The 15,859-nt window shown below is 44.7% G+C and overlaps 1 pseudogene across 1 annotated transcript in view; it reads right to left on the bottom strand.

Annotated features, from left to right (window-relative positions):
- Positions 1-15,859, bottom strand: part of LOC143736336 (NACHT, LRR and PYD domains-containing protein 3-like) — a 38,073-nt pseudogene that overhangs the window by 13,358 nt on the left and 8,856 nt on the right. Inside the window, exons 2-7 of the transcript XR_013203413.1 lie at positions 15,398-15,514; positions 14,319-14,403; positions 11,898-12,093; positions 10,748-11,173; positions 1,829-3,203; positions 1,109-1,176 (exon numbers count right to left, since the gene is read on the bottom strand). The product of XR_013203413.1 is annotated as an NACHT, LRR and PYD domains-containing protein 3-like (transcript). The remainder of the gene's footprint in view (positions 1-1,108; positions 1,177-1,828; positions 3,204-10,747; positions 11,174-11,897; positions 12,094-14,318; positions 14,404-15,397; positions 15,515-15,859) is intronic.

Here is a 15,859-nt window from a genome sequence, read left to right as displayed (position 1 = left end):
AATTAACGGCACAGATGAGCGCTGTTGTTTACTATGTTACAGACGAAATATGAAAGACAACATTTCGTAGTTTTGGATAGATTATAAAGATTATAAATTATTTTTACTCTAAAATAGACACCAAATAAGCTTTTGTTAGCCAGTTGCTGCTCATACGTTAAATATATAGTACTGTATGTTTAGTCAAAAATAAACTCATCAACTAAGATGTTATTATAGTGTTTGTTCCAATGTAAGCTATATCAAACTAATTAATCCTCAACTTTAAAATATGTATGATACAATGTATTTGCCTACTTTAAAAAAGAATACATTATAATAAATTTATGGAAAAAAAAAAATTTATTTTCAAGATGTTTCCAACTTTGAACCAATTCTGTAGAATTGCCCATATAGCCTATTTGAACAGGATTTGTTTCCTGGTATGACTATGTAATAAAAAATGTGCTTTTGACTTTCATTTATATTTGGATTATATATATATATATATATATATATATATACAGTATATATAAATATGTCCTCGCATTCTTTCTTGTGTGACACACCTGAATTTAAGGCTCATTATGCAGCTCATTATGCGGGTCATTGTCTTCTCAGGTGTGAATCACGCACCAACGCATATTGCCTTTCCAAACAAAAAGTGTTTTACAAAATTTAAATCAATCTATTGTTTTATGTGAATGATTTTCAGATCATTTTGAAGCAAAAACTCTATTTAGTATGTATTTTGTGGCCTTATTTCAGAAACTTTAATTTTTATTTTTTTCAATAACCATGAACATTATTCTCTCAAAAATACAAACACGTAGATACATGTTGCTCACATATTATGGTAACCCTGTTTGTGCTAAATAGAGTGTAATGACACCTTTGCCATTAATATGTTTAAAAGCATCTGAAAAAAGCACAAATGTCAGGGCATGTCAAAACATCTCAAGGACCCCCAAAACACCTTAGACCCCAGAGGGTTAATTTAACTATATAAGAGTTCAGTTAACCTAATATGGACATATTACATAAGTTCATATACTTATAAAGGATAAATTGGCATGTTGTCTAACACAGTGGTTCTCAATCCTGGTCCTGGGGACCCACAGCTCTGCACATTTTATATGTCTCCTTTATCTGAAACACGCAGTTCAGTTCAGAGCTCTTTCCTAACGAGATGATGATCTGAATCAGGTGTGTTAAATGAGGGAGAGATACAAACTGTGCAGAGCTGTGGGTCCCCAGGACCAGGATTGAGAACCACTGGTCTAACATATACTTATATTTAGAGCTAGATTTACTAAACATGGCAAATTAACATGAGAGAACAATCCCATAAAAGCGCAAATGGGAGTGGAAAGTTCAGAGCTTGATCTACTGATGACACACAAATTAAAGAACACAGATGCAGCCAGATCGTTTCCATAATGACCAAAGCAATATACCAAGAGCAGCGCAAATTAGGGTCATATTTAAGACATGCTTTTTTGGGGCAGTAAATAAGGACGCAAATACCAGTGCATTTTAATAACATTGCGTGATTAATTTTACTTCCCTCTCATAAATTTTGTGCCTGAAAGGGAAACTTCTACTGGATATGCAATAAGATCAACCACAAAAATAAACCTGTCCGTGCCTTTTCAGCACTAATTTTTTCACTGCGTGTCTTTAGTAAATACCGACAGTAGTTTTTAATGCGAAAAGAGGGGTTGCACTGACGCAAGCTGTTAGTAAATCTGGCCCTTGGTATTGATTGAAAATTAACTATAAATTGATTTAATAAATGTACTTTTTAGATGAGAGCAAAAATGTTACTTTATTAAATGACTTAAAGAGCTGTTTTGGAGGTTTTGACGACTTCCAGTAGTCTAAAGAAACACTCTTCTGATTTTTTGAATTTCTGTAGGTCAAACTCCTCCAGCTCCTCCTCTGACGTCAACAACACAAAGGCCACAGCAGACCACTGGGCAGGTGAAAGGTCAGCAGATGAGAGACTTCCTTTGTTATTTTGGTTTTGAATCTCTTTCACCAGAGTTTCGTCATTCAGTTCATTCAGGCAATGAAACAGATTGATAGATCTCTCTGGAGACATATCATTATCTAATTTCTGCTTTATGTACTGAACTATTTCATTGTAGCTCTGGTCACTGCCATCTTGTTGTGTCAACAGACCTCGTAAAAATGGACGATTAGACTGGAGTGACAGACCGAGAAGGAAGCGAAGGAAAAGATCCAGTTGTCCAGTGTCACTCTCGAGCGCCTTGTCCACTGCAGTCTTAAGCAAATGAGTCATGGCTTCATTTTTGTTGTCTTGTTCTGTTGACTCTTGATTAAACACACTTTTCTTGTTGGTAGCTAGACACAGATGTGCATAAAGGGCTGCAATAAACTCTTGAATGCTCAAGTGAACAAAGCAGTACATGGTACCAAAAATGATCCCAATTTCCTGCTTAAAGATCTGGGCACACATGCCTGAATGCTCTGATGCTTTAGAGGCATCAATACCACAGGATTCCAAGTCTGTGTCATAGAAGAGCAGGTTGTTTCTTTCAAGCTGTTGAAATGCCAGTTTCCCTAGTGAAAGGATGGCATCTCTATCCCAAGAAACATCATACTTTCGTTTACTCTGCTGGATCTGAAATCTGAGAAAGTGTGTATACATTTGTGTCAGTGTCTTGTGAGTGTCTTCAGTATTTGATTCCTGCAGTGTTATGGAGGTGTCATCTGCCTGATTGATTTTCAGATCATTATTTCTTTTCTTTTCCAAAATGTTCTGAAGAACAGTGGCTGAAATACAGCAGAAGACTGGGATGTAGCACATGATAAAGAGACTCTTTGATTGTTTAACAAGATCAACAATTTTGTTTGCCATAGTCTCATCTGTGAATCTTTTTTTGAAGTACTCCTCCTTTTGAGCATCATTGAATCCTCGTATCTCTGTCACACGGTCGATACAGTAAGGAGGACTCTTACTGGCAGCTTCTGGTCTGGTGGTGATCCAGATAAGAGCAGAAGGAAGCAGATTTCCCTTGATGAGGTTCGTCAGAAGAACATCCAGAGAGGCTGGTGACCATACATCACGCCACATCTCATTGCCCTCAAAGTTTAGAGGAAGTCGGCATTCGTCCAATCCATCAAGGATGAACAAGACTTTGAATTTATAATTTCTTGCAAGGTTTAGTCCTTTTACCTCTGGGAAAAACTGTTGTTCCCTTTCGTTGTCACTCCGAGTTACGTCGGATGACGACGAATGGGGTTTCGCTTAGAAAGCCTATCAACTTCGATTATTACAAAACGAGCCAATGGCAAAGAAATGCCATGGGTCTGCGGAATTTGCATGGCGTAACTCCGCCCCACCTCGTGGGTATAAAAGGAGGAAGCCGGCAGCAAGCAGATATGTTTTCGCTTCGGAGCCAAGTGTATTCTTCTCTCCACAAGCCATCTCTGAATTGTCAGCTTTACAAACGAGTACCTCGAGTGTTGGTGTGACGGCGATTTACGGCGAGAGCGTGCTTCCTGCTGATCTGTTGCAGTGGTCTGCCAGTCGGTGCGTTTCTCCCCGGGTGCTTCAACACTTGAGTTTTCTCTCACTAAAAGAGCTTACACGTGGCACGTCTTTTTAAAGATGTCTCGCCTGTGTACTTCTGGTTGCGGCAGATTGGTATCGGACTCTGATGGGCACGAGCGTTGCATAGTATGTTTGGGCATTGATCATGCTAGAGCAGCGCTCGTGGATGACTCATGTTCTCTCTGTGGGAACATGACCATCGCGTCATTACGGTCGAGACTCCGTGAACTCGCAAGAGTGAGAGTCCCCTCATCCACCCCCCGTCCTGCGGCTGGTGGCCAGGGTGATCTGAGGGTTACGGTCTGGAACAAGGCGCCGACTATGTGTCCGCGACCCCAGCCCCCCTCTTCAATGACGGTGCCCGCTAGTGAACTGCTGATTCCCGCGGGTCTACCCTCTGGTGGCCCGCGTGCTTCAGTTGAAGCTACAGAGGAAGATGCCATGTCTGTTGCAGCATCACTAGGCGGGTTTGACTCTTCTGGAAGTGAGGGCTCGTCACAGCTGCCACCTTCCGGTGTGCATACGGCTGTGCTCGAGTCTGATCCGGAGATGACGGCCATGCTTTCCCGGGCAGCCGCGAGCATCGGACTTGAGTGGAGGCCTCCACCCTGTCCTGAGCGCTCGCGGCTGGACGATTGGTTTTTGGGTAAGGCCGCCGACCCTCGTCCTCGGCAAACCCCAATACCTTTCTTCCCGGATGTGCATGATGAGATCTCGAAGTCCTGGAAGACCCCCCTGTCTTCTCGGGACCGCTCGCTGGTCTCATCCGCCTTTCCTCCCCTCGATGAGGCAGCTGCCCGTGGGTACACTGGGCTTCCCCCGGTTGAACGCTCTGTTGCCATGCAACTATGTCCTCAGAGTGCTTCTTCTCGGGGCGAGCCTAAGCACCCATCCAAAGCCTGTAGATTTTCGTCGACCCTGGTGGCGAAGTCTTACAGAGCGGCGGGACAGGCGGCTGCTTCACTGCATGCTATGGCCACTCTGCAGGTCTACCAGGCCCAGATGCTCAGAGACATGCACGAGGGTAGGACAAACCCAGGGCTCTTTGATGAGCTGCGCGCCGCGATCGACCTTGCTCTCCGGGCGACGAAGGTTACCGCGCGCTCCCTGGGTTTGGTGATGTCCACAGCTGTGGTCCAGGAGCGACATCTGTGGCTGAACCTGGCTGACATGCGGGACGCTGAGCGGACCCGTCTGCTTAACGCCCCCTTGTCCCAGGCCGGCCTCTTCGGCGGTGCAGTTGAAGACTTTGCCCAACAGTTTTCAACTGCCCAGAAACAGACCGAGGCCATCAGACACATTCTGCCCCGCCGGCCCGCTGCTGCCTCCACCTTGCCGGCCGGGCAGACGCCTCGACCTGTTTCCCGCCGAGGGCGCCCTCCTGCGGCTCCCGCCCCTCCCGCCCGGACCACGCAGCAGCCTCCACCCAGGGCCGGTCGCGGAGGAAGCCGTAAGAAGGCGCCACAGCCCTCTCCTGCCCCGCCCCCCGCTAAACGCCGGGCCAAGCGGCGCTCCTGAGACGGGCTGCTCAGGGATGATGATTGTTTCGCAGGAGGTGGTAGCAGGACCACTCCTTCCCCCGGTGGAGGGCCGGGGGAGAATCTTTTGTTCTCCACTCCCCGCTGCTCACCCACGGGTGGGCAGCACACTAATGTGGTTAAAGTCAGAAACAATCCCCTCTTCCCTGAGCTCACAGAGTTCTCGGGCGACACAGAGCGCCGCCCACAAGCCGTGCTCTCCTCGCCCCCCTCTGTCCCAGAGGCGGTTGACACGGCGTGCCGTCCACGGACCGCTTCGCCCCTGTCCCCCTCTGTCGCCAGACCCCTGGCAGAGCAGGCCCCCGCGGGACGACCAGCCTGGTCCTCCCATGGCCCCCTCTGCCAGGGCGCGGTTGCTAACTGTGCCCCCTCTCCGGGCCGCTATGCCGTCCACATCTGGGCCAGTTACTCCGCTTCGCTGCCCCTCCGGGGGGACGCCTGTGGCTCGCATGATCCCGTTGGTTCAGTTCCTGGGAGCCTGGCTAGAGCTTCCCCATCTGTCCCACTGGATCGCGCGTACCGTCAGGCTCGGCTATGCGATTCAGTTCGCACGGTCTCCTCCCCGCTTCAGGGGAGTCCGCTCCACTTTGGTCGGTGGCAATGCCCCTATCATGAGAGCAGAGATTGCCACCCTGCTGGCGAAGGGTGCAATCGAGACTGTCCCTCCAGCCGAGATGAGGTCAGGCTTCTACAGCCCCTACTTCATTGTCCCCAAGAAAACCGGTGGGTTACGGCCAATCCTGGACTTGCGCGTGCTGAACCGCTCCCTTCACCGGATGCCGTTCAAGATGCTCACCGCCAAACGCGTTTTCGAATGCATACGGCCCCAGGATTGGTTTGCAGCGATCGACCTGAAGGACGCCTACTTTCATGTCTCCATTCTTCCTCGACACAGACCGTTCCTCCGGTTTGCTTTCGAGGGGCAGGCATACCAGTACGCGGTTCTCCCTTTCGGGCTAGCCCTGTCTCCTCGCATCTTCACGAAGGTCGTCGAGGCGGCCCTTGTTCCCCTTCGAGAGCAAGGGGTTCGCATCCTGAGTTATATTGACGACTGGCTGATCCTAGCTCACTCTCGAGATCAGGTTTGCGAACACAGGGACCTAGTGCTTCGGCACCTAGCCCGTCTGGGCCTTCGGGTCAACTGGGAGAAGAGCAAACTTTGCCCCGTGCAGAGGATCTCTTTTCTCGGTATGGACATCGACTCGGTCGCCATGTCCGCGCAGCTTACGAGCGAGCGCGCGCAGTCACTGCTGACTTGCCTAAGGCAAGGCAAGGCAAGGCAAGTTTATTTATATAGCACATTCCATACACAATGGTAATTCAAAGTGCTTTACATAGAAGAAATTAAAATAATCAAAAGAAATCAGAATAATTAAAACAGTTTAGAATAAAAGATAAAATACAGAAATCAGAATAATTAAAACATAAAATAAAATACAGTGCAAACAGTCGGACGAACAGTGGCACAGTGCTCATTCAGTAAATGCACAGTTAAACAGATGTGTTTTGAGTCTGGATTTGAATGTGACTACTGTAGGAGCACATCTGATCTCTTCTGGAAGCTGGTTCCAGCTGCGGCTGGCATAGTAGCTAAAAGCAGACTCGCCGTGCTTAGAGTGAACCCTTGGTATTTCTAGCCGATGTGATCCTAATGATCTGAGTGATCTGTTGGGTTTATATTCACTGAGCATATCTGCAATGTATTGAGGTCCTAGGCCATTGAATGATTTATATACCAGTAATAATACTTTAAAATCAATCCTAAATGTAACTGGCAGCCAGTGTAAAGACCTGAGGACTGGCGTGATGTGTTCATATTTTCTGGTTCTGCTCAGAATCCTAGCAGCAGCGTTCTGTATGAGCTGCAACTGTCTTATGGTCTTTTTGGGAAGGCCAGTGAGAAGTCCATTACAATAATCCACCCTACTGGTGATGAAAGCATGCACAAGTTTTTCTAAGTCTTGACTGGAAACAAAGCATCTAATTCTTGCAATATTTTTCAGGTGATAATATGCTGATTTAGTTATTGCTTTGACATGACTACTGAAACTAAGGTCTGACTCCAGAGACACACCCAGATTCCTGACTTGATTTTTAGTTGTTTGACCCCTAGACTGAATGTATGCGTTCACCTTGAGAACTTCATCTTTGTTTCCAAACGCAATGACTTCAGTTTTGTCTTTGTTTAACTGAAGAAAGTTTTGGCACATCCAATTGTTTACTTCATCAATGCATTGGCAAAGGGAGTCAATGGGGCTGTAATCGTTAGGCGATAGGGATAAGTAGAGCTGTGTGTCGTCTGCATAGCTATGGTAAGCGATTTGGTTCTTTCTCATTATTTGGCTCATTGGGAGCATGTACAGGTTGAATAGGAGTGGCGCAAGAATTGAGCCTTGAGGGACTCCGCATGTCATGGATGTCCACTCAGACTTATGGTCTCCTATACTCACATAATAACCTCTGCCTCCTAAGTATGACCTGAACCATTTTAGGACTATCCCAGAAAGCCCGACCCAGTTTTCCAGCCTGTCAAGAAGTATTTTGTGATCGACAGTGTCAAATGCAGCACTGAGGTCGAGTAGTACCAGCACTGATAATTTGCCTGTTTCAGTATTTAAGCGAATACTGTCCCTCTTGAGAGGTCCCTCTTGGGACCTCTCAGTGGTTCTAACTGCGAATACTAAGACAATTCGAGGGCAAGAGTGCGGCTCCACTGAAACTTTTTCAGAGGCTCCTGGGGCATATGGCATCTGCAGCCGCGGTCACGCCGCTCGGATTGCTTCATATGAGACCGCTTCAGCTTTGGCTTCGCGACCGAGTCCCGAGGTGGGCATGGCAACACGGCACGTTCCGAGTACCAGTTACTCCGACCTGCCGTCAGTTCTTCACCCCGTGGACGAACCTCGATTTTCTCAGGGCCGGTGTCCCCCTGGCACGAGCTTCCCGGCATGTTGTTGTCTCAACAGATGCCTCCACCACGGGCTGGGGCGCCATGTGCAGTGGACATGCTGCTGCGGGCTCCTGGATAGGACCCCAGCGGCTGTGGCATGTCAATTGCCTCGAGTTGTTGGCAGTACGCCTTGCCCTGCACCGCTTCCGGGCGTTGCTCAGGGGTCAACACGAACTAGTCCGCTCAGACAATACCGCCACTGTAGCGTACATCAACCATCAAGGTGGTCTACGCTCCCGCCGTATGTCACAACTCGCTCGCCACCTCCTCCTATGGAGTCAGAAGCATCTGAGGTCGCTTCGAGCCATCTTCATTCCCGGAGCGCTGAACTGTGCAGCCGACGAGCTCTCACGGCTTCAGCCCCTCCCTGGAGAATGGCGACTCCATCCCCAGTCGGTTCAGCGGATTTGGGACCAGTTCGGGGACGCACAGATAGATCTGTTTGCCTCTCACGACTCGACCCATTGCGCCCAGTTCTATTCCCTGACCGAGGGCACGCTCGGCACGGATGCTCTGGCGCACAGCTGGCCGCAGGGCCGCAAGTATGCGTTTCCCCCAGTGAGCCTTCTTGCGCACACTTTGCGCAAGGTCAGGGAGGACGAGGAGCAGGTCATTCTGGTTGCCCCTTACTGGCCCAACCGGACCTGGTTCCCCGAACTAGTACTCCTCGCGACAGCACCTCCCTGGCCGATCCCTCTGAGGAAGAACCTTCTTTCTCAGGGACGGGGCACCCTATGGCACCCTCGTCCCGATCTTTGGAACCTCCACGTGTGGCTCCTGGATGGGACGAGGCAAGTTTGAGTACCCTACCACCAGCGGTGGTGGCTACCATCACTTCCGCTAGAGCGTCGTCCACGAGACACGTCTATGCGTTGAAGTGGAACCTCTTCGTCAACTGGTGCTCTTCTCACCGAGAAGACCCCCGGAGATGCTCGATCAGTGTTTTGCTTTCCTTCCTTCAACAGGGGCTGGAGCGAAGGCTGTCTCCCTCCAGCCTGAAGGTCTATGTTGCCGCCATTGCCGCACATCATGACCTCATCGAAGGTAAGTCGGTGGGGAAGCACGACCTGATCATCAGGTTCCTGAGAGGAGCGAGGAGACTAAATCCTCCTCGTCCTCCTCTCGTTCCCTCTTGGGACCTCTCAGTGGTTCTAACTGCCCTGAAGAGTGCTCCCTTTGAGCCCCTGCAATCAGTCGAGCTTAAGTTCCTGTCTATGAAGACAGCGCTCCTGGTTGCACTGGCCTCCATCAAGAGGGTTGGGGACCTGCACGCATTCTCCGTTGACGAAGCGTGCCTGGAATTTGGGCCGGCTTCCTCTCACGTGATCCTGAGACCCCGGCCTGGATATGTGCCCAAGGTTCCTACCACTCCCTTTCGGGACCAGGTGGTGAACCTGCAAGCGCTGCCCTCGGAGGAGGCAGACCCAGCCTTGGCACTGCTCTGTCCAGTACGCGCTCTCCGCGCCTATGTAGACAGAACGCAGTGTTTCAGGACCTCAGACCAGCTCTTTGTCTGTTATGGTGGGAAGCTGAAGGGAAAGGCTCTCTCCAAGCAAAGGTTGTCTCACTGGATAGTGGACACCATTGCTTTGGCTTACCAGCAGCAAGGTCGACCGTGCCCCCTTGGTGTGACTGCCCACTCCACCCGGAGTGTGGCGTCCTCTTGGGCTCTAGCGCATGGCGCCTCGCTAACAGACATCTGCAGAGCTGCAGGCTGGGCGACACCTAACACATTCGCCAGATTCTATAATCTCCGAGTGGAGCCTGTGTCCTCTCGTGTACTCGCTTCAACCAGCTAGTACCGGACCCGCTCAGGTGTCTTCGCTTGCTCGCCATTCCACTCCACGGACTGGATACGTGCGATATTTTCCTCAGGTGAGCTTCTCCGAAAGCCCTGAGCTCCTCCAGCACTCCTGACGTCGGCGCCAGTGTCTATTGCCTGTGCGTCGGCTAGGTGCCTCCCGTGTGCATGGTCCCTCCCCTGCGCGACCCCCACATGTGTATTTCCACTGTAAGCCTCTCTGAGCGTGTGTCTTTCCCTTGGCAAGCCACCTTGCCACCCCTGGGGTTGAAATATTCCACCTGCGGCTGGACACCCCAGTGTTTTCCATATGCTTCCTTCGGGTCATATGTGTATTCTCTAAGTCCCCCCCCTCCGGGCTGGCATTAATTGCATACTTCCCCTAAGCTTGGGATATGCTTCCCAGTGTACCTTGGTATTCCTGTGTTATATGGAGTCCTTTGTCCAGGCTGACAGGGATCTCGATTTACGCAGGGCACTGGAAGACAGCTGAGAAGGTGGCGTGATTAGACTGGTAACCCCATTCGTCGTCATCCGACGTAACTCGGAGTGACAACGAAAGGGAACGTCTACGGTTACGTATGTAACCCTCGTTCCCTGAGTAGGGAACGGAGACGTTACGTCTGCCTGCCACTTTCCGCTGTACCGCGGGGATCGCCTGAGCTCAGTCTTGGCTCCTCAGCGAAGAAACATATCTGCTTGCTGCCGGCTTCCTCCTTTTATACCCACGAGGTGGGGCGGAGTTACGCCATGCAAATTCCGCAGACCCATGGCATTTCTTTGCCATTGGCTCGTTTTGTAATACTCGAAGTTGATAGGCTTTCTAAGCGAAACCCCATTCGTCGTCATCCGACGTAACGTCGTTCCCCTACTCAGGGAACGAGGGTTACATACGTAACCGTAGACGTTTTTCTTCCTTTAAGTTCATCTCTCTGAATGGAAGAGGAAATATGAAGCTGATATCTTTTTTTCTTTTCCTTCAGCCCAATCCAGAACAAACTTTTGTACAGAGACAGATTTTCCAATGCCAGCAACTCCTTTTGTCAGTACAGTTCTGATCTCTTTGTCTTATTCAGGGGCTTCAAACAAATGTTTGCATTCAATCGGTTTCTCTTGTGAGTCTACACTCCTGAAAGCAACCTCAATCTGTCTGACCTCATGCTCAGTATTGACCTGTTCACTACCACCCTGAGTGATATAGAGATCTGTATAGATGTTATTCAGAAGTGTGGAGTCACCATGCTTTGCAATTCCTTCAAACACACATTGATTCTTTCTCTTCAGGTTAAATTTTAGCTGGCGCTGATGAATGAGGACCAGCTCATCTAAATACACAAACAGGGACGAAACAACAAAGGGATTTAACTTTTTTTCTCTTAAAGGGACATTGTGTAGGAATTTCTCCCATCTAGCGGTGAAATTGTATTTTGCATTCAAACGAATTGTGCCCTCCAGCGCCTCGCTTTTTCAAATGCGTGTTGCATCTACGGTAGCTGTTATGTACCAAAAAGCTATGACAGGGTGTCTTCTAATAGCACTTCAGGTGTCTTCTAGTTTTCCTACGGGTGAACAGGTTTGTTATTTCAAACAAACTGCAACTTGACACAACGAACAAACGAATGTTATATTATGAATAATAACAGTGCAATGCAACCTTTTAAACTTGCCAGGGCAGTGACAAGCGCCTCTCTCTGCTCTGCTCCTCCGTTTATGCTGCTTTCAGTTACGTGACGCTGGCTCTGAACGAAAACGCATTGTGGAAACGCGTTGGCCTAATACTTTTTGACCCTCTCTGCTATTATAGTTTTTCAAGATGGCGGAACTACATGGAAGCCTCAGTGGACCTACCCGTCACATGTATATAAAGATAATAAATTCTTCGTTTACGAGGATAAGTCAGATAATTGGCAGAGGCATTTGTACACCATTGAGGACATATTTATTAATACAAATATTGATGTTATATAATAAAATACATAAAAAACTACACATTGTCCCTTTAAAAATATATGAGTGACAATATGTCAGATTATGTCATGAGCATCTTACCTTCTAGAGTCTATGCGAGGTCATCTTGCTTCATATCTCTCAGGAAGTAGAGCGTGATATCAAGAACTGCTTCTTTGATACTACACATGCCCTCATTGAAGTCCTGCACAAAGTATTGAGTGTTCTCCTTTTGTAATATTTTCTTAAAATTTTCCAGCTCATTTTTCAGAAATACGATTAATTTGTTCTCAAGATCCTAAAAGTACGTAAAAAAAAAGAAGTAGAACAAATTAAACATATGCTTAAAATATAAACATTGTACATAGTACAAATTACAGAAAATCAGCAAATACATTAATGAAGTTGCACTAGTGAGACAAGTTGCACTAGTGTCTAGTAAAATAGACAAAACTAGTTCATTTTTAATAATAATAGTCTATTTTTATTTGATACATTTATGAGATTAAAAACACAACATAACCTAACGTTTTTGGTGATATGTTCTAAAATAAAAGCTGCTCAAAACCAAGATTAAATATGAATAAACAGTAAAGGTATAGAAATAGAGATTATTTTAGAATGTCAGTTAGCATGCAATAAAAACTATTGAAATAAAAATTATTATAAATTTCTTTATTAACACTCTGGGGTCGACGAACGTGCCGACACTTTTGGTGGATTTTTTCCACATAGCAAGAAAAAATCAACTTAAAATACTCCATATTTTTTTGTCACACAGAATTAAGTAATACATTATTCGAAACTGATCAGGGTCTACTTCTATTTGTATACACTCAAAATAACAACAAAACTTTGAGCTTTTGTAAAGTAAAGAAAACAAACAGGGTGCGCTTTTTGCTGTCTCAGTCTCTGTGAAGTGCTATGAGTTTAAGTCACTTACGATGTGCACTTGAAAAGCAAAACGCATCAAATGTTACATGTTTTTAATCTAAACTCACTTCATAATGTCAGACGAGTGTTTGAAATAACTTCCATTTGGGGTCTGAAGTGGCTTATCACAGAATGAGGCAGACGGTATATTATTTTGTACTATTCTATACGTAATTAATACTATGTCGATTAGCATTGCATTATAAATATACTTTATTATTGTGAAAATACCCGAGATGGCTTGAAGAGTACAGATACACCATATATTGTCGCATTTGTGTGTTTATTGTCTTCAGATCTTTTTATTCAGCTACAGCAATAACTGTATTAGAGGTTTACTGTAGACATATGTAAACATATGATAATCCATATATTTTTCTCTACTGAAGTGTTCCTTTCTAGTTATTTATTAATATAGGCCACCTGCATTTTTCCCACAAAATAATTTCTTTTGAAAAGTAAATTTTAATTACAATATAATTATATTTTAAATCTTAAATAACGTATTTTTCATTTAATAATGAAATCGTGTTATTACTATAGTAATAAATCTATTTTTTAAATATTTTTATTTAGTACTAACAATAATAGAAATCATAATAATCATTATGATTAATATCATTAGTCAAACTGATCTATAAGCACCAATTTTTTGGGTCAAATTGTGCAGCCCTATAAGTAGACACAACAAACCTGGTGTTCTTTGTCATTTTTTTTTGGATGTTAAATTGCAAATCGCAATTTTAACCAAAAAGGTTATTCCTAAATCATGCAGCACTTGCTCCTGATATCAAAATGTTCACAGTTTTTACAGGGACCAGATGCCACTGGTGAGTCCTGCAGACTCAAACTTTCAAACAAGTCTCTTTAAACTTTTTTACTCTTATGACATGGTAAATGACAGGTATGTTGAACAGGAACTGTTTCAGGAATGGCACAAAGGTCTGTGACTGTTCAAGTCTCTGTGTTCAGATCAGTGTGCTCAATAACGTGACGTGACACACCAATATTCAAGATGATTCACAGCTCCGAGCATACAGCCTTTGTGACACAAAATATGTCTTACAAATTTTAAATCAATATATTGTTTTATGTGAATGAGGAGGCAGGATTTTCACATCGTTTTGAAGCAAAAATTGTAGGCTACAATTCTAGTTCTACTTCCCAAAAGTTTTGTGAACAAATATTTAGTATGGGTTTTAAGGCCTTATTTCAGCGACTTGTTTTTTTTCCCCTCAAACCCAGCATAAACTTAATTTTCTCAAAATGACTTACTTTTACATACATGCTGCTCACACTTTATTGTAGCAGAGTTTGTGATGAATACAGTGTAATCAGACTTTAGCCATGAAAATATTATCGGTAATAGTAAAAAAGGGTAAAAATGGCAGGGCAGGGTCAAAACACCTACAGGGCCCAGAAAACACCTCAGAGAAATGTTAATTACCAATATATATATATATATATATATATATATATATATATATATATATATATATATATATATACACAAATACACAATTTTACATTTTTTCAATAACATATTCATATTCGTTATAATCTAAATATATAAAAAAATGTCTTTCCTACCTGGAAGATCCATAGGTGATTTTCACTGAACTCCTTACGGAGGCGGTACTTCTGGAATTCTGAGTTTGATTTCTCATATTGAACCCTGTTAGCAAAATAGATTTGGCCAGTGGTTGCAGTAAATTAAAATAAAATTCTGTGGTGTCAGAAAACATTTTAATATATCCAAAGCAATCTGAGGATAAAAGTACTTAGTGCGCAAATATGTTGTATGCTGAGAAGCAGCTTCATACGCAATACAAGACTATTCTTGAGATTAGCATTAACAGTGGGATTTTTTTCTATTGGGGTGTAAGCAATTATTATTTTGTAACTCAACATGAAGGCAAGCATAAATGTCCTTGATCATTTCACCTTGACAAAAGTGCAACACATCAGTGTAATCAAGAACAGGAGATAGAGAAGACAATTGCCAAAACCAAAATTATCACACAATTCACACAACAAAATATTTATTTTTAGCTACACACATTTCCTCTTCAGCCTGTTAAGGCTAACTGGGTCCGAATGTTCTGGGTCCAAATTTATGTTCTGATCGCAAGACACTGAATTTTACTTACAAGAAATGTTCAATATGATTCATATTTTCATCTTTAAATTGAACACGGTCAAACTTGATTTAGAAGATGAAATCACATATCACATTTAAAAAGCAGGGATGAAAAACATCAGAGGTGAAAAGGGTGATCAAGATGTGAACCATTCTATTAAGCTTCTGTTGTTTTCAGTGCGATTGGCTTTTGCCCACTTTCGCAAGCAACAAAAGTAGGCTACTGTAACATGCATTCCATTTAATTACATAAGTAACATACAGTAGGTCCATTTTTAGCCAAATGTCTACACCGTTGTCTCATGACTTATGTCTCATTACTCACAGATCCGAAAGCAAATTGTTTAATTATATTGAGGTTATGACACTATTAGCCTTGCTTATGTTAAATACAATGGAACCATCAGAGGCTATAACATTAACATTAACTTGGCAGTTTAGAGTGAGGAGGTCAAGGCATTGGCATGGAACATTATTTATGTTGTAAATTAAACAGTGCACGGTAAACTGTGGTCTCTTGTGTTCCCACCTGTTGAGAAGAAAAGATGCCAGTTCCAAATCACTCTTCCATCCCTTCTGTGCTTTCAGAGTTTGCCATCGTGTAAATTCTGCACCAATATTTACTGTAGTCTTCTGCTCTTTGTAACTAAACCACACATTAAAAAGAAAACATATGGATTCTATCAGGAACACAGTTGTCTTTATCAATTGGGTCAAACCATCATCAAACCAGAGGGTTATTATTACCCAGCCTTCCTCAATACAGAAACAGAGTTGGTGGGAAATGTAGTTGTATAACCAGTCAATGAATTACTTTCTAACACAGTCTATGTGTGACCAACAAGTCTGATTGAATAGTCACTCTTCACAGACACAGAGCTTAATATATGTGAGCCATAGGATAACACCATGTCTTTAAACTTTAAAGCCAGAAGTTCTCCGTGTGCATTTTGCAGTATTCCTGTTAACAATTAATTATTTACTTTGCCTG

This window comes from Siphateles boraxobius, unplaced genomic scaffold (assembly GCF_051911475.1).
Source record: "Siphateles boraxobius isolate OS27281-9 unplaced genomic scaffold, OSU_SipBor_1 13, whole genome shotgun sequence".
NCBI lineage: Eukaryota > Metazoa > Chordata > Actinopteri > Cypriniformes > Leuciscidae > Siphateles > Siphateles boraxobius.
This window is presented reverse-complemented; position numbering and strand designations above follow the sequence as displayed.